This window comes from Theropithecus gelada, chromosome 5 (genome assembly GCF_003255815.1).
Source record: "Theropithecus gelada isolate Dixy chromosome 5, Tgel_1.0, whole genome shotgun sequence".
In the NCBI taxonomy this organism is placed as follows: domain Eukaryota; kingdom Metazoa; phylum Chordata; class Mammalia; order Primates; family Cercopithecidae; genus Theropithecus; species Theropithecus gelada.
Genome location: NC_037672.1, coordinates 165,494,955 through 165,520,341, shown reverse-complemented (window position 1 = coordinate 165,520,341; position 25,387 = coordinate 165,494,955). Strand labels below are relative to the sequence as shown.

The 25,387-nt window shown below is 42.1% G+C and overlaps 1 protein-coding gene across 4 annotated transcripts in view; it reads right to left on the bottom strand.

Annotated features, from left to right (window-relative positions):
• The window catches only part of PALLD (palladin, cytoskeletal associated protein), a 436,926-nt gene that overhangs the window by 275,392 nt on the left and 136,147 nt on the right, over positions 1–25,387 (bottom strand). Inside the window, exon 1 of one of the 4 annotated variants that reach the window (XM_025384607.1) lies at positions 22,898–23,181. The exons of the other annotated variants lie outside the window; for them this stretch is intronic. The gene's annotated coding sequence lies outside the window, so the exon portion shown is untranslated. Of the gene's footprint in view, positions 1–22,897; positions 23,182–25,387 lie in introns of those variants that run through there. 4 annotated transcript variants of the gene reach the window in all.

The following is a 25,387-nucleotide window of genomic DNA, read 5'->3' as shown; positions in this document are numbered from 1 at the left end:
GAGCTGCAGCAGAGCGGGGAGGGGCCTCAGGTGTGTGAGCAAGAACAGGAAGTCAGGACTAATTACACCTTGTTTTATGTGGCCATTTGAATAACGAATAAAATGCCATGTTTCATTTCAGTTGGTTTTTCAGAGCAAATTGCCTAAGGCTGACATTTCATTCTATTAATAAGACTGGATTTTTTTAAAAAAGTGGGAAAACTAATGTTATGACTTGATACAGATTTAGATCTTTTTCTTTGAAAAATACAGATTTCGTCATGTCATGATGAAAATGTTCTTTCTGACTACAATTAGAGCCCTTACTACCTGGCTACAGTCCATCATTTTGTACTTATATCCTGTATGCCCCAAAGCAACTGTGATCTCACAATGCACAACTTTTAAAAATTGGCTTCAGAGGCACTTAAGAAACTTGGCAAAAGACAAAAAAATACACATAACACCCCCTCCCTCCTCCCCACCAAAAAACAACTCTAAAGCTATTACATGGTGTGGTGAGGAAGAGGTGGAATTAGAAAAAAAGGCTTTAGCATATGATATTTACTAGTTGCAGGAAATTATAATAGTTCCTTTGTTTGCATAAGCAAATAAAAATGTGTATTTTTGTATTTAAAAATATCACTGATGAGCCGTGTGTAGTCCCAGCTACTTAGAAGGCTGAGGTTGAAGGATTGCTTGAGCCCAGGAGTTTGAAGCCAGCCTGGGCAACACAGTGAGACTCTGTCTCTTTAAAACAAAATAAATAAATAACTGATCTCACGCCTGTAACCTCAGCACTTTGGGAGGCCAAGGTGGGCGGATCACGAGATCAGGAGATCAAGACCATCCTGGCTAACACGGTGAAATCCCATCTCTACTAAAAATACAAAAAATTAGCCAGGCACCGTGGCAGGCGCCTGTAGTCCCAGCTACTCAGGAGGCTGAGGCAGGAGAATGGCGTGAGGAGGCAGAGGTTGCAGTGAGCTGCACTCCAGCCTGGGCGACAGACAAGGCTCTGTCTCAAAAATGAAAAAAAAAAAAAACAAATAATGATAATGGCTATATGTGTTTGCTGTGAAGGAAAAGAACAGCATACTCAAAGGTTGTCTTGTGGCTGAATGTTCTAATTATCAGAGCCCAATATGTGTATAGCAGAAGAGCTAGATAATGGGATCTCTGCCTCAGCCATATCTCTCCTTGGGGTTCCCAAGAACCGTTTGTGATAAGGAGGACAGGTTGACAGCTTTCAAGTCTGTGTACATTGTGAGAAAGTGTTTCCTCACTACTTTACCATTCTGGCAATTTATAGATGTTGGGAAAATTAAAAATTAATCTGTACAAGAAAAAGGTGGAGAGGTCCATTCTATATGTAAATGCTATTTACACACCTGCCTTTTTGCAATGCCTTTGGGCAAGAATGATCGTAGTCTCCCTATAGTCTTTAGTGTTCCATTGATCCACTGCTTTTCCAGGTGGTTTGAAATTGGACTTAAAAATAGTTGTCTGGGTAGTAGGTTAGGTCTATGTTGAAGGAACTAAAAAAAATTCCCTGAGGTTTCTTACAGCTAAAATTATTCCATATGTTCGAAATGAAATAGATCAAAATAACTTAGTGAGTTCCCTGTCACTAGATGCTCTGAAGAGGAAGAAATAATTGACAGAGTTGTTGTAAAGAAAATTCAAGAACTAGATGGATGATTCCTCGAGGGACTACGATGACTGGTGCTATCATTTTTCTTTTCTTTTAGCAAGCATGACAACTGATGGCTGGAAGTGGAACAAATCATCTAATGCCTGGTGTGCTGAATACTAAAGAATGGCGCAGTCCTCTTAATTATGATGCATTTATTAGATTAGCCTAATTTAATTAAGATAATGCTGGAGATTTCCAGGGGCTTTCTAATTAGGATGGTTTATTGGGGACACATCAGCTGTGACATGGAGCTTAGATTCAGCACACACACAAAAATACTAGGATGTTTCCCTGTTTGCATCACAAAATATATTTTAAATAATGCTTTCATTCTTTGTATAAAAACCTGAATCAATATCTGACATTTCCTCTCCTAGGAAAGTTTTCTAAACTTAATCATATTCATTTGTAACTTCCTTTGTACTAAAGTTTCCAGTGTTTCTTCCCAAGGTTCATGGTTCAGCCTTATTTCATTGAGGTAGAACCTCTAACTTTAAAATGTTTGCGTTAACCTGCACATTGTGCACATGTACCCTAGAACTTAAAGTATAATAAAAAAATAAATAAAATAAAAAAATAAAAATGTGTTAGGAAATCACATGCTAAATTCAGATCCAATGTGGTGTAATTTAATTTTTCAAAGGCCCATTTGAGAGCTTCGAAGAGATGTTTAAAAAGTTGTTATTTAAGCAAAGAATCAGTTTCATGAAATTTATTTTCACATGTACATATTTTGGTGGTTTCCTGAATATCCCACCCTTTCTCCCATTTTTATATCCTTTCTGATTTTTCAACATTCTTCTTGGGGAAGGATATCATGGTTATCACCTATAGAGTAAAGAAAATCTTGATTTCTGCTTGGGATTGGCGCACACATAAGACTATCCGTTGGGACAGAAAAGTGCTTTGCACTGCTCAAGAAACTCTCTGCCATGGTCAAGGGGTCTGTGAGGCTTTACAGGCGACATCTGCCCCTCAACATTGTAACCCTCAGACCCTAGCCCCCTGAGAGGGTGTGGAGGGTTGAATCTGCCTCTGCCCCATCAGGTATGCTCAGTGTTGAGAAGCCAAAACAAAAACAAAACAAACAAATACAAAAAAACTAAAGGAAAATCAGACCCTTAGTTGGTTGTACAGAATCACTATTTTTAGCTATTCACTTTTGTTCAAAAACAATTCTTTTCAATAAGAGATAAAATTTACATTTTTGTTCAAGTAAACATAGCATATGGATATTCATGGTTATAACCTCTCATTTTTGTTCTTTGCTCTCATATCACTGAGGAGGAGGAGTAGCAATTCTTCCTTCCTCCCCTACCTCTTCTTGTTATAAAGCATCATTACGTCATTATGATTTCTAAGTAGCTAAGAACTAAAATACTTAATAGCTCTAAAATTCTGCTGAGATTAGAGGTTTTCTGGCCAGTGACTAAAGAGCTAACCCTGGGGGAAAAAAAAAAAAAAAAAAGACAGAGTTCCATCTTCAGAGATTCTGTTTTAATTGGTCTGAGGTCAGGCTGGGCTTTTTTGTTTGTTTAATTGATACATGGTGACTGTTCACACTTCTAGGGTGTAAGTGGTATTTGGATGCATGTGTGCGACAGGTAGTGATCCAGTTAGAGTGACCGGGATGTCCCTCACCTCAAACATTTATCATTTCTTTGTGTTGGGAACATTCCAGATCTTAAGGAAAAAAAAGAGTTAACCTTGGATGTTACAAAGAAAATGTTAAATCTGTTGCCAAGCCATTTACTGCAGTGTTAAAAGCTAAAAGAACCAGTTTGCCCAACACTCTTGAGCCTAATAATGCAATTGTAACTAGTATACTGAGGAGGTGGAATAGCCTTCTAACACTGCTTTAGAAGTGATTTATTGATCCCTGCACAATAATTCTTTAGCGATTCATATAACCAGAATTTATAGATTTATTCCTAACCTCAGGAAAAATTGACTTCATTCTTGAACCTTTTGCCTTCTTGCATCAATCTTGGAATTATAATTAGCTAAGTTTAATTATGATCCTGAAAAGGCACTGTCCAAACCCCTTGTGAGCAAAATCTGATTTTCTAAAGTTTCGATTATGTCACTTAGTCTTTAGAAAACCATCTGTAAATGCATTTATGTTTTTAGCAAATAATATCATCAGACTGTACATATTTTACATAAAGGAGGAAAGAAAGGGATATTCAGAAAGCACTATTATGCTTGGTAATACTGTTATACAATATGAAATGCACAGGGCATGCAGGGTTCATGGTGGAGATGGTGGCAGGGGGTGGGTACAGTTTTCCAGTTGGGAGCTATGTGAACACCTAAAAGGAAAATGAAGAAATTTAAAATACTAGCCAAAACTCATAATATTGAAGATTGCTACAACTAATGCGAGAATATAATTTGGTGTAAGCTGTTAAAAGGAGAATTTGACAAAATTTAGGATACATATGCAATTGACCCAGCAGTTTCATTTCTAAGAAGTGGTGCTTAATTTACTCACAAAAGGACACAAAGACACAGGAAAGACAAGAATGTTCATTTCAGCACTTTTCACAAAGGAAAACACTAAACTTGCCCTAAATGTCCATCAAAAAGGAAACGGCAATGATGGTATCCTGCATAATGAAATACTATGCAGCCTTTAAAAAGAATGTTAGATGCAGCTGTCAACAATATATTGTAGACTTCCATTCTATACCATTGTGGTTTTATTGGACAATATAGTTTTGGAGGGTTGTAACTTATCTTGAGAGGAGGGGCAAAGGCTGAGGGAAGAAGTTAGAGACGAACTTTAACTTTTCATTTTGGAGTACTCTGCATTTATTTTCACTGCAAGCAAATATAAATCTTCCTCTTTTCTTTTTCCTTTCTTCTTTTCTTTTCTTTCAGATGGAGTCTCGCTCTTGTCATCCAGGCTGGAGTGCAATGGTGTGATCTCAGCTCACTGCAACCTCCGCCTCCCGGGTTCAAGCAATTCTCCCGCCTCAGCCTCCTGAGTAGCTGGGCTTACAGGCACCCACCACCATGCCCGATTAATTTTTGCACTTTTAGTAGAGATGGGGTTTCACTATGTTGGCCAAGCTAGTCTTGAACTCCTGACCTCAGGTACCCTCCTCAGCCTCCCAAAGTTCTGGGATTTTACAGGCGTGAGCCACCATGCCTGGCCACTTTATATATTTTAAACTTATTAAAATGTACAAAAGAGAAACCTAAAGAAAAACAAAATGATATTTAGAATACCCCATTTATGCTGCATTTTAAAAAGATGCAAAGAAAGATGTACTTTTTAGGACAATTATGTTGTATGAAAAGATACTTGCGTTATTATTTCCTCATTCCTTAACTATGGAGGTCTTTTAAACCCATATTTCATTTGGTACCTTCCTCATAAGGATGTTATGGGGATTAAACAAGGTAATGCGTATCTAAGCTCTGCTGTGGGGCTTGATGCATGTTACCCAATAAAGTTAGCTGGCTGTTAGAATTTCTTACCAAGGCTAAGGAAAAAGACCATTGTGGAAGCACAGAAAGCAAATTAAGAAAATAAGTCTCTGACTTGGGATGCATGCAACTAGTGTCTTCCACGTTTCCTATTTGAGAGCACTTCCATGACACCTGGGTTATATATTAATGTGTTCATAATATTGGCCTTTGTTTATGAAACGTCCCACCATTATGCGGGCCATTGGGGGCTTTCTAAAAACATGGTCTTAATAAGAGTCAAATTGAATCTGATTAAAGAAAACAAATGTTAGCAATTGTTTTATAAACTTAAGTATATCGTCTGAAAACTAGGTCTACTGATGCAAAGAGATGCTAAAAAACCTCACACCAGCCAGCGATGATCTCACCTTGCTGCAGATAGGAGGTGAAAAATATCACACTGTATTATAAATGAGCGCATGTAGAATGTGACACGTCAGGGTGGTATTCTGTTGTGTTTCCTTAACAACCAAGCAATAGCTTATAGGAAAGTTCTTGGTTCTGCTGAGTCAAAGTCCCAAGAACAGGATGCTTTTTATCCATGAGGTGACTCTTGAAGAAGTAAAAGACGTCTAAGCTCCATTCCTTAAGCAGTCTTTGGGTTGGAACTTGAAAACCTTGCTGGGAGAAGAGGGAAGCTAATTATGAAACAAAACAGAAACTTGAATAGATAGGAGAGGATGATAAGGTGTCTCCTCACAGGCAGCTTTTACTCCAGTGGTGATGGGAGCAGGGCGAGAGAGATAATAAGCACTTAAACTATACCACATGAATAAAATAATTTCAGACGGGGAAATGTTATGAAGAAAACAAAATACAGTAAGAGTGATTGGCGCATATTAGGTAGGGGTAGTTGTAGAATACAGCGAGGTAATTTATGATGCAACAACAGTGACTTCCACCAAGTTTGTGTAAGAATAAAGATATCAGCACATAAGAAGAACATTCATGAAGAGACCTTAAAAGCAGATGCTTGGTACAAAAGTTCTCATGCCAAGAGATTCTCTAGTAATGAGCAATGCACCACCTATCTCAAAAGAGGCTCCCCAAACCCTTGGATTTATTAGGACTAACTGGCCGGTCTCTTACTCTCCAGGCAAAGTACTTACCCTTGCTTCACTGACAGCATTCTCTCTTATTAATTTATACCCATATGGGCCAAAAAAGCTTTCACTTATGACATAACGTAGAATTTGAGTCTATCTCTACAGTAACATGACCCATTTTTTTCCCCTTCGTTATGCCATAGATTTCTATTTTTTCTCTCTCAAGTTGTAAAATAACTATTTCTAATGACGGATTAAAAACCTGAAGCTGCTATTCCATTATGAACCTCTCTCTAGTAGCTACTGCAAACTGCTCAGCTTCTTTGTCTGAAACCCCAGGAGGGCTCTGGTGAGCAAGAAAAGCAGAAGAAAATTGTTTCTGGGATTGCTGGGTAAGAACTGCCTCTGGTGCTCTCTGGAGCATACTAGCTCTTTATAAGAAGCAGACAAATCAGAAGTCAGGAGGGAGTTCACATCAAATCACCTTCAGAAGCTCTCAACAGCCCCAGAACTACCTTAGTGGACGGAAAGAAGGATGCGGAAAAAGGAGAAATGACGCAGCCTTGTTTTACATTTGCAAATTGGATAAATAAGGAAAATATTTAATTCTTTTAAAATATCTTAAATAAATGGGAACTTTTCAACTTGAGGGGCGCACTGTAATAGAGTGATTACATGAAGGGAGCTCTGAAAAACTGCCAAGACTTTCTTTGCAACTACTTTACTGCTTTTAAATATGCATGCTCCTTTTTTGTTTTTTTTGTTTTTTTTTTTTTTGAGACAGAGTCGCACTCTGTCACCCAGGCTGGAATGCAGCGGCGCAGTCTCTTCTTACTGCAACCTCTGCCTCCAGGGTTCAAGCTATTCTCCTGTCTCAGCCTCTGGAGTAGCTGGGATTACAGATGTGCACTACCATGCCCAGCTAATTTTTGTATTTTTAGTAGAGATGGGGTTTCACCATGTTGGCCAGGCTGGTCTCGAACTCCTGACCTCAGGTGATTGCCTGCCTTGGCCTCCCAAAGTGCTGGGATTACAGGCATGAGCTACCATGCTCGGCCGCATGCCACCTCTTTTTTAAGAGATTGTTTTACACATAGGCTTATTATTGGGATCTACTGTTATGATTTGTCTTCCTAGCAGACTTAGAAACATCTTTTTCTTTAAATATTTTAATAATTAATCCTGATCTCTAGGAAAAAACACATTCCATTGTAGTAAGTGAGCTAGAGAATCTTCTGTATTTTGCAGTGTTGTCTTTATAGTCAGCCTAACCTTTCTGAAGAACTTACTAGATCCTAACTAGACCCTTCAAAAATCTTAAATGCCAGTGAAAATATTCTACTGTCTAATCTTTACATTTGTAAGGACTTCTTCTAGGTTTCAAAGGCTGCTGAAATGTTTGGTCTCTTTCGTAGTTGATGGTTAACGTAGTATCTTTGAAACTGATTGAAGAAGGAAAGAGAACTATTTTTAATTTTGAGGGGTGGAATTTTTAATTATGTTTTCTCTTTTCCAAACTATTTTTTGCTATGCACATTGCGAGGTAGGCCATGTTTTTATAATATTTATGCATAAGTATTGGTTGTATGTGTTATAGATACCTTAAATTTGTTGGTAGTTTTGAGGATTGAGATATCATATTTATACCATTATTTGGAAAGGCCATCAGTATTTTAAAACTATATTTGTTACCAGAAAAGTATAAATAAAGGTACATGTCATGAAGTGCTATATTCTTGAGTGATGAGACTTAGACACTATCCTTATCTTCTAAGACTTTATAGTGTAAGACATCACGGCTAAGATATTCTTTATTTTGTAGCAAAGAGAAATAGGATGTTTCTGCAATCATTACTTGGAGCCATAGAAATTAATCTTATGCCACTGATATCAGGGGGAAACCAGAGGCCCCAAGCTGTGTGGTGGCTGTGGGCCAGATCTTGATTCATTCTTGGATGCCTCCTGTACACCATTTCACAAGTGATATCTGGAGACCACTTTAAGTATATTTCATTTTAGCGTTAGGATTGGTTCTGGAGAGAGGAATGTCACAGGGGTGGGTGGTAAAGTTGTAAGTAGTGACTGATGGACTGCTATCTCCAGAATTACAGAGCTGTGTGCTCTCCACATACTTGTTAAGGCTTGGCAACGAAGCCCCGGCTTGGCCCAGTCTGGGACTGGAGTCCTGCTGTGGAAGCAGATTGCTGGTGGCCCCTAAGTCATCTGCACTAGTACCAGAGGGAATTTGCCATCAATATTCTACTTGGTAGGTTCTCACTTAGAATACCACCTCCCAACTCTCCTCAAAGAAAGGGTATTTGGGCAGGAGATATGGGAGGGAGTAGGCATAGCATCTGGCATGGGACCCGGCCCTTCTTTTTCGTGGGAAAGCTGAGCTTCCCGCAGCCCAGAAGAGACTGTGATGGCCTGGGATCTGCTGAGGTGACGCTGCATGCTGCCGTCCCTTGAACAGCAGCCAGGAGACCACTTTGTCACCTGGTGATGAAGTTGGCTTCTTGCCCCAGTTTCTTCTTAGAATAGCAAATAACATACAAGGCTCAGCATCCCTGTGAGGTCGTCTCCTGGTTTTTAATAATTCCTTGTATTTATTTAGTGCCTTTTTCCTCTCCCAAGAGCTAACTCTAAGAGTTTTCCATATGTTACTTCAATAATCCTCATTACAGCCCCGTGCCTGAGCTGGTTAGAGAACCGTGCTAATGGGGCCAAGGTCAGCACTCAGACTCCACGAGCCCCCTGTGAGCAGCCCGGTTTGCACTAGAAAATCTGTTTCATGGTCTCACTCTGCACAGCTCCTTTAATAAGCTTACAAGAGGTCACAGAGATAAATAAATAAAAATAATGGCAGCTAACATCGAATTGAGTGTTCACTCTGGGCCAGGTATTTTCTAAGTGAATGTAGTTTATAACGAATTCAGCCTCTCAGAAACCCCATGAGAGAAGCACTACTGTTAGACCCATATTAAAGCAAGAAGAAACTGAGGCCCAGGGAGATTCAGTAACTGTCCCAAAGTCACACAGGAAATGGTGGAACAGGGATTTCAACTTCATCAGTCTACTTAAAGGGATTCAAAGAGTTTAACCACTACATATTATTGCAGCCCGATACGTGACACTGTGGATGGCACGAGGCTGTTCACAAACACCCCATCTTATCTGTATTGTAAGCACTACTTACTAATACGGATGGTGAGGTGGGGAGTTGAGAAGAGGGACAGAAGTGACATGTAAAGGGCACTACTACTGATGCATACCAGGTACTGTGCTGCACACATCATAGGTGTTATCTCATCTAATCTTTACAACAACATTTAGAGCTGGGTACTATTGCCTCCATTTTACAGATTGGGATACTGAGGGTCAGAAAGGTTACATAATTTGAATACTGACATTTAGTGGAAGATCCAGAATTAGAAAAAGTATCTTTTGCCTTTTTTTTTTTTTTTTTTTTTTTTTTGAGACTGAGTCTCACACTGTCACCCAGGCTGGAGTGCACTAGCACAATCTCAGCTCACTGCAACCTCCACCTCCTGGGTTCATGCAATTCTCATGTCTCAGCTTCCCAAGTAGCTGGGATGACAGGCACCTACCACCATGCCTGGCTAATTTTTGTGATTTTAGTAGAGACAGGGTTTCACCATATCAGCCAGGCTGGTCTCAAACTTCTGACCTCCAGTGATCTGCCTGCCTTGGCTTCCCAAAGTGCTGGGATTATAGGCGTGAGCCACTGCACCCGGCTGATATCTCCCTATTTCTGATGCATATGCTATTTTCATGAAACTTCAGATAACACTTCCACTTTAGTTACAGGAAATACCATAGGCACGAAAAAGGAACACAGGTACAGAGGAGATAAAGAGAATTATCATGAATGATGGTGTCTCAGATGAGAACCACACTTTTGGGCTTCCATTGCTGTGCCCTCTCTCCTACAACTACCACATGGCTTTTTGGTCCTATTTACATACTCCACTTAAACAAAAAGTTGGTCAACCCTTCGGGCCACAGGGGCAATGCTGGATGATGGGACAGAACAGGTAGTTACTTGACAGTAAAACATAGACGCTACAAGCTACCTTACTTGTTTATTGGGTGGATTCAGTGATATGGTCTGTCTAACCCCTTGGGACAAGATCAGTCCTCAACAAATGTTTGAAAGATATCAACATCCGGCCAGGCACAGTGGTTCACGCCTGTAATCCCAGCACTTTGGGAGGCCGAGGCGGGAGGATCAGTTGAGGTCAGGAGTTCGAGACCAGCCTGGCCAACATGTTGAAACCCCATCTCTACTAGAAATACAAAAATTAGCCAGGTGTGGTGGCAGGCGCCTGTAATCCCAGCTACTTGGGAGGCTGAGGCAGGAGAATCACTTGAACCCGGGAGGCGGAGGTTGCAGAGAGCCAAGATCGCACCACTGCCCTCCAGCCTGGATGACAAGAGTGAGACTCCATTTAAAAAAAAAAAAAAAAAGATTTCAACATCCAAAGAGTTCCTCTTCATCACTGGAAGCAAATGGGACTCATTACCAAACCATTTTTCTCTTTGGAGGCACCAAGTGGTTTTGAAAGAAGAATGGACTCCAAGAAGCACGGGTTCCGGAGTCAGGCACACCAGCATTAGTACCCTGGCTCTGTCATTTCCTCCATGAATGAATTTGCACAAACTACTTAGCCTCTCTGAGCTTCAGTTTCCTAACCAGGAAGTAGGGATATTAACAGACCTTATGTCCTGGGATTATTAAAGGAGAAAAAAAATGTTAAGAGACTTTTGATCAGGGCTCAGTAAAGGCCAACTGCTATTATTAAACAGACGATCTTTAAGAGAAACTAAAATGTAGAACTGTGCTTATATTTCGCAGTTTTTGCTAGGTCACCTGCGATCATAAATGGGAGTTCACTGGAGCTGTCACTCGAATGCTTCAGACCCTCTTAACCAGCCTGCTTTCCTAAAAGTGTTCATTAACAGAGGGAAATTTTGCTTTTTTAGCAGATAAAGTTTCAAAGTACATTGGCAGGAGGTGTTGGGCGCCTTGATTAATGGCTGGGTAGATGCTTATATTGGTAGTAATTACTAACACATGTGTATTGGAAGTCACACACGGCACAGAGCACACTTCGTGTTATGATAAACAGCAAGATCTTAAACAGGGACATTTTGGCTAGCTGGCTGTTAACATTGCAAAGTCAGTTCCTAGACTTCAAGTTCCTTGTAACTGAAATATCGAAACCAAAAGAAAGAAAAACTCCAAATTGCTTCCTGTGTATTATCCTCAAGTCAGACAATGCAATCCAGGTATGAATTCCACCCGAAAGCAATACTTCCACTGTGGTTAGCAAACCAGACTGCTTTTCCCTTTTAGTTTAACTTGATCTAATTAAGGATAGGGTGTAGAATTTTGCCATAATGCTCTCAGATCCTTTAACAAGTCGTCCAACATTTGTATCATTACATAACTCGCCAAGTTATAACCCAACAGGCAACTGTTTCTTTCAGCACAATGTAAGCCTTCCTATATAGAGAACATTCTAAGGCTCTACAGCTGGTCTCTAACAAGGCTCCAAACACCCTTTTCCCTCCAGCTCCAAATACTTTGCTGTCTTCTCAAAGAGCTTTCACATCTGCTAACAATAAGGCAAAGTATACACCTGACAATCACTCAGGAGACTTATGTTTGGGAATTTCTCTTCAGATTGTCACAAGATAGTAGAGACCAAGGTACAGGAAAAGCACAGTTTCTTCGCACTGTGTTGGGATTTGCTGCCAGCATATGTTATTGTGTGCTGCCCTGCTATCACAAGTTAGATTTGCTTCTGAAAAAGTGCAGGAAGAGTCAAGCCTATTGAGTAGAAGATGCCTGCCAGGCGTGGTGGCTCACATCTGTAATGCCAGCACTTTGGGAGACCGAGGTGGGTGGATCACTTGAGGTCAGGAGTTCAAGACCAGCCTGGCCAACATGGCAAAAACTTATCTCTATTAAAAATACAAAAATTAGCTGGGCATGGTGGCGGGTGCCTATAATCCCAGCTACTCGGGAGGCTGAGGCAGAAGAATCGCTTGAACTCAGGAGGCAGAGGTTGCAGTGAGCTGAGATCGCGCCACTTCACTCCAGCCTGGGCGAAACAGTGAAACTCTGTCTCAAAAATAAATAAATAAATAAATAAATAAAAATAAAAAAGAAGATTCCTGCACTTGGAAAAGGGAACAGAGAAGAGACAGTGAGTGGAACGTGTCTACCAAGACTGGGAGTTCGGCTGCGTCCCAACTCAATTTTCAACCATTCTGTTAGTCTGCTTTGAGTCTAAAAACTTTTTTCATCAGGGCTCCACTTGTTCCTTGATAAAACACACATAAGAGAATCCAGCCAGAGATCACTTGCAGATTTTGTGATCCTGAAAGACCAAGGGATGTGTAGGTAGCAGGGCTGTGTTTATAATCTAAGGAACACACAATCCCTAAGTGCCCTGAGAGGAGACGGCAGGCACCAGGTGAAACCATCCTGGCTGTGCTCCTTATGGGTGAAAGGAGAAGACACAACTCATGAAAAGGAATCAGTGCAGCGCCTGTGTATTGTGCACGCCCAGTCAACACTCATTGTGCCTGCGCATTCCCTAGTCATCTATCTGCCCTCCCGGAGTATCTGGTTTTTCAGGAACAATAGATTGTAAACTTAGTTTAGTAGGACTGCAAGAACCACCATGCCTCTCTGGGGAAACTGGCTATGAAGCTTTTCCTCAGAGCAGTTTGTAAATGTTGCCCAGCTGGGGTGCACGGGATTAGAAAGTTCCCCAGACAAAGTCTTCAGATTCTCTCTCATGAGTCAGGTTTCAGATCCATTTTACAGCTGCATCTGGAAAGGCCTTAGGGAGACGGGCTTTCTGAGCTGCAACAGCCGAGGCTGACATAATCAGGGGTGAGAGTGTATCTAAGACCCAAGTGGGAAGTCAAAGCAGAGTACTCAAAAGAGGGGAGTTCAACCAGTCAGCAAAACTGAAGAGGACAAAAGCAGGACTGAACCAGGGTTGGTGGCAGGCTCTGAGCACCACAGTCCTGGGTCTAGGGTCATCAGGGAACCCTCTGAGCTACTGTCTGGATCAGGAGGTTTCTGTGGCTGGTTTTTATGTGCCAGCTTTGTCTCGGGGCAAAGGTAGATCTGTAGTATTTAAAGAGCCTGGCCTAGACAGCATAGTTTAGGAGAGGGTTTCTTCAAGTATGACCTGCAGAGATTTACTCAAAACCCTCTGCTGTGCTTATTAAAACGCAGATCCCAGGGCTCCACTCAGACTTAAGCAATCAGTATGTCTTAGAGCCAGGGCCCTACAATCTCTATTTTTTTGTTTGTTTTTGAGATGGAGTCTCGCTCAGTTGCCCAGGCTGGAGCGCAGTGGCGCAATCTCGGTTCACTACAAGCTCTGCCTCCCGGGTTCACGCCATTCTCCTGCCTCAGCCTCCCGAGTAGCTGGGACTACAGGTACATGCTGCCATGCCCGGCTAATATTTTGTATTTTTAGTAGAGATGGGGTTTCACTGTGTTAGCTAGGATGGTCTCGATCTCCTAACCTTGTGATCTGCCCGCCTCAGCCTCCCAAAGTGCTGGGATTACAGGCGTGAGCCACCGCGCCTGGCCTGGAATCTCTATTTTTCAAAGGCACCCTACCCAAGTCACACACGGAATTTTTAGGAATTCTAATATTTTGAAAACCTGCTGAAATACAGGAAAGTTCAAGGAATTGAAAGACAGGAAACATGAGTTCTAATCTTGGCTGTGTGACCTTACCCTCACTGACCCTTAATTTCTTCATCTGTAAACTGGGGTAATGTAATATCATTGTAAGTGTAGCTTACGCTAATGGAGATAAGTGGTTTATAAATGCAAATGTTCATAATTATCACATTTCTGAGCCGAAGGAAAATCTTGGAGACTCCCACCAGCATACCCAAGTTAGGTCTGAGTGTGGTCAGTTATCTCTGAATCTACCCATGTAACGATCCTTAGCTGCATGCCTCTTGGAAGGCTCTCTGGTGATCTCTAATTTTATCCAGAACTTACAACCCTGTGTGAGTGCCTTGTGTGTACTGGGAGATGGACTACGGGCTTTATCCAATCCTGGAGCCATGAAGGAGAAGTGTTTTGAGGGGCCAGAAGTCTCAGGGGTGAATTCCAGGGACTTTTAATGTGCTAAGCTACTTGAGACAGTAGCTGGGGTTAAGAATTAAGAGGTGGAAGAATAGGATTAGAGTCCCAAATGAGTTGATGAATTGGAGGAGTAGTCAGGAACAAAGGGAAAAAAGCTCAATCAGAACAGTTCTGGATGCTGCATGGAGGAAACGATCATTATCACAAACACAGGCTAAGCAGTGTCCAGCCAAATGAGGATAATACACTGAACATGAGCCAATGAGGCCCGGCTATCTCCTGAAACATGAGCGTGAAAGTTGGCCGCACCAACTGAAGCACAGTTTGAAGGAACTGTGAGGTCATCGTCACTTTCTCGTACCTTCATGAGACTTCTTTGTCCACTTCTGGACTTCACAGTTTGAGAGGCACGGAGCACTTGTATATAGTTCAACAGAGAGAAATAAAGATGATGAAATTGTTGGAGAACAAGAACTGTGAGAAAAAGCAAAAAGATCTGGTATTATTTAACCTAAAAGACAGGCAAGCTAAGGGAAGACTTAACTTTTCTCGGCCATGAATTAAAGTTGAGTGGCAGGCTGGGTGCGGTGGCTCACGCCTGTAATCCCAGCACTTTGGGAGGCCAAGGCGTGTGGATCACGAGGTCAGGAGATTGAGAGCATCTTGGCTAACATGGTGAAACCCGTCTCTACTAAAAAACACAAAAAAATAGCTGGGCGTGGTGGTGGGCGCCTGTAGTCTCAGCTCCTTGGGAGGCTGAGGCAGGAGAATGGTGTGAACCTGGGAGCTGGAGCTTGCAGTGAGCCAAGATCGTGCCACTGCACTCCAGCCTGGGCAATAGAGCGAGACTCCATCTAAAAAAAAAAAAAAAATGAGTGGCCAATAGTTCTTTGTAGCCTATTGAGGAGTGAACAGGTTTAAGTTCAGTGGAAAAGAAGTATGTTAAGTAGTTAAGTAAAAGAAAACATTTCTTACGATTCGCAGTCAGAGTCTAATCAGGCTGTTGTGGCAAGGGCAAAACTCCTTTCCAAACTTTTACCAAGGGGCCACACCAGACTGGAGGATGCGGATACAATAACATGCCCAGTTTAAACTATTTTGGCAATAATACTGACTGCATTTGGAATCAGCTCCAGCTCTGGCCTACAGCTATAATTGTGGGCAGTAAATTAATTTATCTGGGCCTTAGTTTCCTCATCTAAAAAATAAAGGCAACTGACCAATGACTTCCATGGTTTTCACAGTTTTGAAAATTCACATTCTGTGATATTCGGAAGTAATATAGAGGCTGTATTTTACATGCTAAAATTTATTTCCAGTGAAAGGAAAAACAATAAACATCCTGGGGAAACTGGCATTTGATCTAGGCTTGATGGGCTGATGTCATGGGCTGGGAAAACTGGGGAGAGCTACAAGATCCTTATGGGGAAGTATCTGCTTCTGAGAGAAAGGTGGAGAAGAGAATGTAGGATCTTCCAAAGAGGAATGTGTGGAGTGAGAGAGGAACGAGAAGGGTCAGCAAGCCACCCAGGAATAAGGACAGGAAAAGGAGAGGAGACGGTGGAGTTGAATCGGGGTAAGCTGATTGCTATGGTCTGGACGTTTATGCCCCCCCACCCCCAAATTCATATGGTATTTAGGAAGTGGGGCCTTCTGGGAGGTGATTAGGTTATGAGGGTAGAGCCTCATGAATGGGATTAGTGCCCCTATAAAACAGGCCCAGGGGAGCTCGTTAGTTCCTCCAATATGTGAGATCACAGCAAGAAGGCGCCATCTATGAACCAGAAAGTGGGCCCTCACCAAACACTGAATCTACCAGCACCTTCACTTTGGACTTTTCAGCCTTCAGAACTGTGAGCAATAAACTTCTGTTGTTTATAGCGTATCCAGTTTATGGTACTTCATTATAGCCGCCAGAATGAACTAAACTATGGATTAAGATGAAGCTTTAGCTAAGGAACTAAGCAAACGACCTGCTCTAGACTCAGAACAGCTGAGGAGACCCCCCTGAAGGCCTGCCAGATCAACTGCAAACTGAAACCAAGAGGACTGGGGCTGTACTCAGGTAGGACAGGGCCCCAGTTCTTCAGAGCCCTGAAGGTCTGAAAGCACAGCTTTGTGGTGAGACAGACTTGGTTTCCGTTTTGCCTCTGTTACTTAGTAGCCATGTGATCTCGGGCAAGATGCTTATCTTTGTTAGAACATAGTTTCCAGATAATAAAATAGGGGTAATATATCTACTTCATAATATTTTTGTGAGGATTAAAGGTGATTATGTGCCTGACACATAGTAAGTGAGGATAAACTGCTGTGATTCTGATTTTGGCTTGGGAATGGAATTAAGGCAGAATAAAAAGAAACATCTGTGACCTTGTGGTTTATAGAAAAGCCTGAAATTGGACTCCTATTAATAATGATGCAAACTGTTACATAGCATGCTCATCTATGTGCCCCCATTTGATCCTCAGAATTTTTTTTTTTTTTTTAAGATGGATTCTCACTCTGTTACTTAGGCTGGAGTGCAGAGGGGTAATCTTGGCTCACTGCCACCTCTACCTCCCAGGTTCAAGCGATTCTCCTGTCTCAGCCAACCGGGTAGCTGGGATTACAGGTACTCACCACCATGCCTGACTAATTTTTGTATTTTTAGTACAGATGGGTTTTCACCATGTTGGCCAGTCTAGTCTCAAACTCCTGACTGCAAGTGATCCACCTGCCTTAGCCTCCCAAAGTGCTAGGATTACAGGCATGAGCCACCATGCCTGGCTAATCCTCAGAAATATTTAACTTTGAAATGGCTATTGTTAGCCCATTTCACAGATGAGAAATCGAGACCCAGAGTAGGAAATGCCTTGTCCAAGCTCAGTAAGTTGTAGAGTTGTGATAATTACTGATAATTACTTGTCTTCTGATCTCAGTCACTGCTTTTCTTTTTTTTAATAAAAAGTAACATCTATTTCATGGGAGTGACATAGGAAGAACATGGAGACAGGTTAGTTTTTAAAATTATAACCAGGTTAGCTGAGCAATGTGAGACTGAACTTGCAACTTGATGTGCTTGCTGGTAGTTGTCTACTGGTAGTCCCTTGTTCTAGAAAGGTTACTAGACGCTAACTGGTACACCAGCCTGCTGAGACCTGAGCTGAGAGAGAAGGGAAGACTGGAGTGGGGCTCCCAGGCACCGTCTTCAGGGCAAAGCCCCTTTCATTCCCATTCTGCCACGAATCCCAATACAAGCAAAGTAAGTCTAGATCAGCACAGCTTTCTGCTTGTCACACCTGTTGAGTAAACAGGATTCTGCCATTTCTATCTTTAAACAGAAACATTACCACTGATTTAGAGTCATCACACTCTCTAGGAGTTGCTAATAAACTTTAAGATCATTACTGAGTCACTTAGCTCTTTTTTTCCTCTTCACAGAGTTACCAGTTTTCTGATCTCTCTTACAGAATTCTTTCTAACCAACAAAGCATGCTTGTGACTCTCCTCTCCTACTTCAGATATTGATCTCAGGGCTGAACATTCACATCCAGTGAGGCAAGACTCACTGCTTCCGAGTCCAAGAGATGGATCACCCTGCTGAGCACTGGCCCCGTAGCTCCTCGTTTCCTTCTCATTCCCAAATGCCCTTGGACACTCTCTGGGGCTCTTTTCTGCACTAGGACTGTAAGAAAAGGGCTGATATTTTCTTTTCAAAATAGTTTAGATAGAGTCTTTCTAGAAGCAAGGAATATGACTAAATGATTTCTTAAAGTCCCTTCCAGCCGGTGATTCATCAGACACAGAATTTTAAGCTGGAATGGCCTCTAATTTTCTGGGCCAAATGTCTCATTTTTGCAAATGAGGAGAGTGAGTTCTATAGAGGTTGAGAATTGTGGGGGCTGCTTGCTACAGTGGACAGATCATGAGATTTGAAGTTAGAAGTTCTGGGTTTTTTTGTTTATCTTCTGGGACAGAGTCTCATTCTGTCACTCAGGCTGGAGCACAGGGGCACAACAGTAGTTTACTGCAGCCTCGAATTTCTGGGCTCAAGTGATCTTCTCGCCTCTGCCTCCTAGGCAGCTAGGACTATAGGTACACACCACCACACTGGGCTAATTTTATTTTTTGCAGGGATGGGGTCTCACTATGTTGCCCAGGCTGGTGCTGAACTCCTGGCCTCAAGTGATCTCCCTGCCTTGGCCTCTCAAAATATTGCGATCACAGGCAGATGCCTATGAGCTACCGTGTCTGGCAGAAGTTCTGAGTTTGAGGTCAAACTCTATCACTCACATGCTTTGTGACCTTGAGCAAGTCAGTAACCTCTAGAGCTCCAGTTTCCATACTTGTAGAATGGAAATAACGCCACCTGCCCCACCTGCTTCCAAATGTGGTTCTGATGATCACATGTCATATTTAGGAAGGAAATGATCCAACATAATAGTGTTTTATCAATGCTGCATTATTAAATAGCTGGTTCAAGGTCACATAGTGGCAAAACCAGGATCCTCAATTCCAATGTAGTTTGATTTCCATCATACAATGTTGCCTTCTTGACATTTTTCCAATTCTATAAGATTTTCTCATCAGGTACAAACTAATTTGGTCTCCACATGTTTTCCTTTAAATCCCTGGACACACACACAGACTCAAACTGTAGGAATCCAGGCTGGCTCAGATGGATCACAGACCAGCAACTATGAAGGGTTGGTGGGAAGATCTCATGCAGCCTTCCATTACATCACAGTCATGGCCCTCAGACCCTGGGTTGATGGCTGCCAAGGGACTGGGCATGCTCACAAGCACGCTTTCCATGGCACTTCTCTAGCTAGTGTCATAACACCAAATTGCAAGTTGGAGCTGGCTATTTGATAGCTTGTAATGGACTATTAGACTATGGCATATGCCTTGAGGATTGAAATAGGATGAACCTGAGCCACAGAGTGAAGTGATAATAGATACTTTAAGTTCATGCTGGACAGAGATTTGGGAACCTGTTCAGTGGTAATAGGTGGTTTACTGTGCCAGTTTGTGGTAGCCCACATAGGAGAGGCAGGAGATGGCTGCTTAGTCTCACAAATGAAGTGTTGCACCCAAGTGTTGTGTTCCCATGGACCACTAATGAGAAGGAGCCCCTGGTCTCTGAGCCGTATCATCACCATTCTGGCATTAGAAAAGATCGACCATGCTTTATTTGGCCCCATTATTCATCATAGGGTATACTGAACCCTTAGGAGGTTGAGCAAAACCATCTCTCCCAGTCAACAAGCGACATGGATGCACTGCCAGTGCTGATATGCTGTGGCCCTGGGGTACCCTGGGACAGATTGGCCCTTGTCTCTTTCATAACTGATGGCTTCCCAAGCTTGACATGAGAAAGAAACCTTCTTTCAGTTATTGGAGAGAATTGGGTCTCTTCTCTGGCAATGGTATTGGCCCTTGAAGAGAACAACAGATAAATCCTACGTTTTCCTGTTTTCTTTAAACATAAAAAGTTTTTCAAACTTTCAGAAATAATGGGGAGGTCAAGCATATAATAAATAGGGAGTACAGCTCTTCGCTCAGAGCAATAAAAAAAGAAAAAAAGGGAAAAAACACTGAGAGCTAGTTCAGCCAACAATTTCCATGTTTAAAAAAAAAGTTCAAGTTGGAGCCATGTGGTCTCAATAAAGTAGTAAAATATATTTTCTTTACCCTATACTTCATATGCCCATAACCTTCCTTTTAAATCATCTCTAACCAGCCCCAAATCACTCTGACCGCAAATCATTTGGTGGCTTTGGTCTCCAGGCAATGGAATGTGCTGGAGTAGACGGGGAGTCGCTACCAAGTGTGCTCTGAGGGAGCCTCCACTCCCTTCGCTCAGGCACACAGACCCCAGCAAAGCCTTGAAAAGGTTCCGCACTGAGATAGCACATGACATCATAGCCCAATCATTCAGGAAAAAAACTGCAAGGCTGCAGAATAGCACAACATGCCACAAACCACAGTGGGCAGATAAAGTCGAAGAACAGCTTTTCTTATGAAAACATTCACAAATACCACAGGCAGCTGGCAGAGGCACGTTTAATTACATTTACAGAAAAACCACTGTATCCATTAGCCCCACCATCTTTGGGGCCAACCAACAAATGGGAAGGTCACTGAAGCCCGTCCTGGAAATGGAAAAGCCAGGAGAGCTCTAAGTTTAGGTCATTACATTTTATAATATGTGTTACAATGAGAAATGACCCAACTGTAAAATCATTTCATAGGCTTTGAAAGGACGTCGAAGTGAACCCGACCTCAACCATAACCTATCTTTAAATGTATAGCTGAAGATTAGGTGCAGCCCAAGGTGTGAGAAATGAATTATTCAATCCATGATTAATTTAAGAGACACCGAGCTTGTTCTGGGCATAAACAAAGCTCATGCGACTGCCATCTGCCATCACATCAGAGGACCCAGTCTTGTCTTCTGCAAGTGCCATTGGAGCTTTTGTTTATTTATTATTATTTTTTTAAAGAAACTGCTCAAAGAGCTAAGTATACAGACTTTGAAGTGATGGTAAATGTATTGGATGTGCCTTTAGGCATCTCAGAGAAACAAAGTTCAACATACATTGGCAAAGTACGATTAAAGCTTGATGGAAAAAATTGTCCAAATAAAAATGTTATTTTAGAGAGTAAACATCATCTTACAATAATTGCTTAAGTGGGAGTTTTAAAGAAAACTCTGCAGAACCTTCCATGAGACAAGAGGGATGTGCCTAAAAAGTCTCCTGTAGTTTCTAATTTTAGCCCTAGCGAGCAATCATTGCTATTTCCAGTCTGTGATTTCATTTAAATGAAGGGAGACTTTCAATAGCAAAAAGAAAAGAAAAAAGACTCAGCAAAACCATACGACTCAGCAAAACCATACAACAAATAAACAACAAATGTAAACACTATAGTGATCAAAGTAGGTCTCTTTCCTAAAGGAACAATGAAAAATTATGTAATAGCTATAGACACTCATGTCTACTAGCTATGATCTTTTCAGAAACATGTTATGTTATAGCTTCCTAAGGTATCTGGCAACAATCTTTTCCATCAGACACCCAAGGATAACTTTCCATTTCAGTTGGGGGTGGGTAAGCTCAAATGCATGCTCATAACATCTTCATGTAACCTCTATAACAACCGTGGGGGGAAATGTAAGAGTCTTGGGTTACTGAAAATAACCTGTTTGCCATTATATGGGCAATTATAAGCTGGAACTTGCTTTTTAAAAATTGCTGGGTTCAGCAGAGATTTCCCATGGATTTATCGGCAACAGAAATAAACAAGCATTCCACTGAGCTCCACTTGGAAGTGTGAGAAGGGCTGATAGAAAGTCGTCTTCATCATTTGGACAGGAATTCAATTAAACCTACTAGGATGTTAAATTACATTCCAATATCCTGATGATTTTCTTAATCATCAGAAAGCTGAAAACATGCGGGTCCTTGGAGGACAGCCCCCTTCTCAGAGGGCCTCCCCCGCTGCCCCTCTCCTCACATTCCATCACCCCTTTCCTTGTCAGTAGCCTACCTGCCGGTGAAGCAAAAGGTGACTTCAGCATCCTGGGGGTGTTCAGGTGCCAGGGTCTCTATGCTTGTAATGCAAATAGGTTAGAGGAACTCTCTCTGTACAAGTCATGCTGTTACTTCTGGATTAAATAATTTCAGGAACTCACCAACATTGAATATTTATAAAAGTGTCAGCAATGCTTGCTATAAAAACTAATGGAGAATGTCAGTTTTTCAGTCTTTCCATGGTAGAGGAGTCATCAGGAATGCATTCTTCCCTATTGTATTCTGCCTGCCACTTGTTCCCTAAGAACCACAGCCAACTGAATGCTAACAACAGGGACCCCGTCCAAAGGGAGAGAAGGAGAACCGGGAAAGTAGCATTGGATTTTGTTAGACAAAGAACTGCAATCAAGTGAAACCCAAGAAAACAAACAAGCAAACAATTTTGAGGCAACTGAAGAGCAACAGGTGTGAAAACGCCCAGATTTCTCATGGGAAAAATCACCAAAACCTTGTGAGAAAGAAACAAAGCGTTTCCAGCTAGACCTCATTGAGCAACTGAGCAGCTCTTAGGCTGTCAGAAATTGATTGCTTTGTGAAAGTTTCCTTCTATTTCAACCGAGGATGGAGCCGATTACAAAGTAATTAGAAAAAATACAAACACATTGGGCTCAAACCGCTGCAGGCAAGTTAAACACATGAAAGAGAAACTTCTCTGAAAGTATCAATTTTTTTTAATGAAAAAAAAAAAGGTGAGGGGGTAGGAAAGATTATTCAACCTCACGCCTTTCTCCCTTCCCCCACCCCAACTCTAACAACAGAAAAGTCCCGCGGAGCAGGACCCGCCCCCGCCAACCCCCAAAGAGGAGTCCGAAGAAGGGATTAGGAAAACCGTGATGGAACACGGTATTCTGAGTCCACTACAACTAAACACCCCAAACATTACTCTTCGCATGAGTACTTGCATGCCACTGCCTGGAAACGCTGCAAAGCTTTATTTCCTGCATGTTTACATAGATTTAATGCTGCTACTTACCAGTTGGGCACAAAACACCGTCTGCCCCCACTCCCAAACAAGCTCCTCTTGGGGGTCTTTCAGATCTCGCTTATTCCCAGCTTGCAACTTCTGGGCTCTGAATGCGATCTAGTTTGCAGAATGCAACGGAGAAAATTAACCGGCAGCCGCGCTGCCGAAAGGCCGGCCCCTGGCCGGCTGCGCTTGAGACGTGTCCTGGGCCCCGCCGGCTCCCGGGAAGTCTCCTGGCGGCGCAGCGGCCACGACTCAGGCTCGGTGAGAGGCCACCCGTCTGCAGCGCGCGAGTGCGCCGCGTCTCGCCGAGGGGCGCGTGTGCGCGGAGTGTGTCAGAGAGCCGGGCTGCTGGGGAGGGGGAGAGGGTGTGTCCTAGGGAGGAATGCTGCTAATGTCCAGAAATAACTCCCCTCACTCCTTGCCCTTATCGCACTTAGGACGGCTTTTGCGTTGCCCAGGGGCGGGGAGATTGCAAGAAGGTAACAGGCAAGTTCCACCCGCGATTTCTAAAGCCACTCCCCATTCAGCCGTGGTTTGAGGCATTCCCTAAAGACCTCTGTTCGTTTCGGAAACGTTGCAGCTCTCAAGGGGGAAATCCAAGAGGCAGCTAGTAATGAATTTGTATTACTGATAAAAGAAAACCAACGTCCAGCTTGGGGTGCCTTCTATAGCCTTCCACGCAAGGTAACTTTCAGTTGTACTCTCCATCTCCGTTACCTCTTGTGAGTTAAATTGCTCCTCTGATGCCGCCTTACTGCAAAGCCATAAATTAATTACCCCATTACAAATAAAGCCCCTAGGAAAAGGAATGCCAAGAATAAATCTGGTCTTTGTTCTTTTTTATGTTGAACAAGTCTGCCATTAATCAAGTCTTTCCACCAATGTCTAGGGAACAGACCCAAGGTTGCAACTCATTGAGGGATGAACATGTGTACGTCTGGTTGTCCTGCAGTCTTTCTCTGAGGCATTATGTCATAGTGACTCAGTTACCACACAGACGGATATTAGGGAGAAACAATAGGAGAAACAAAACCAACCATTTAATAAAGACCTATCTGTTGCCAACTCTAAACCCACTGGCAGACAGTGCTTAATTTTTACACAATTTTAAGGATTATTTCACTACATCCATCCTCCGGTCCCAGAACTGCTTGTCATTGGCCAGTCTGAGAAAGAAACCACAAACTGTTTGAAAATTTAGGGAAGAAACTCAAAAAGGACCCATGAAGCTATTAATTTTAATGGAGCCTATGAAATATCAAAGATGTGACAGATTTTTGAATTAGAAACCATATCAAAAAGTGTGTTCTGGAAATAGAATCATATTGAGAGGTCGATAATAGAGAGAGTGCAAACATTATTTTTTAAGTGAAAATAAAATGTTAAAAGCGTTCAGTGTCTATATCTTTAGTTCATATTTATTATCCTGAGGAAGTGGTGAGTCATGAAATACTGAATTTTTTTCTTCCTTATTAAATTTTCCCCTCTTTGGGAATCAATGTAAAGTTAATAAGGATGAGGTTACTTTTCAGACTGAAAATATTCTGGGGTTGGCAGGTTCAGTCCCTTCTTGTATGTCATTAGATCTTTTTATTTTTTTTCCTGTACACTTCAGTTGTAAAATTTTATTAGGGTCATTGAATAACAAGAGCCGAATACTTCTGTTCATCTGAAAGGCATCACAGTGAAGCAGGGTGGCCCTGTGGGGTGAGTCTTGCTAAGACACATTTCAGGTCCTTACCACCTTTCTCATCTCCAGCAAGGGTTGTTAGAAAGATCTTTCCTCTGTGAGTTAGGAAGGACATTTTATTAATTAAAATGCCCGGGTGAAAGTAGAAGGAAACATTTGGAAGGTTTCCGTATATGATCACCATGAGCTCAGAAATCTGAGGCAGCCCCTCCAACTACTTTCGCTAAACCTGTGAATGTTTTAGAAGTCTGAAATTTCGTCGAAACACCCAACATATATAAATGTCTTAGAGAGGACACTCCTTTTAGTGGTCCTGCTTGCTTGTGGGGACGAAACTGAAGGGTAGATGAAGTTTCTGCTGTTCTTCCACACAAGGAGGCTATCTTTTGGGTGGCAGCTATTAGTGGTGTCAAATGTTACGGAAAACTCTGCCTTTTGTTTCTGCGATGTGCCTGCCCATTTGCTTGTGCTCCAAATGAGAACTATCCGAATGTTACACGTTTTGTGGCGTTTTGGGGTCAGGAGAGGTAGTGGTGACGGTGATTTTTGATGGTGATCTGCCCCACCCAGGAAGGGATGGGAGGGCGGGGGAGCTTGTTGAAAATGCAGATTCCCCTGATCCCTACTCAGAACTACTGAATGACAATCTTTGGGAGCTGACATCAGCTGTTTTTTTTCTTTTGATAATTTAATGTTTTGAATAAGTAGTATATTTATATAAATTTATATAAAAGTCCATGCACCACAGTCTCCTTTCTACTACTCTTCCCCATATGCCCAGTCCATGCATCTCCCTCCAGGTAACC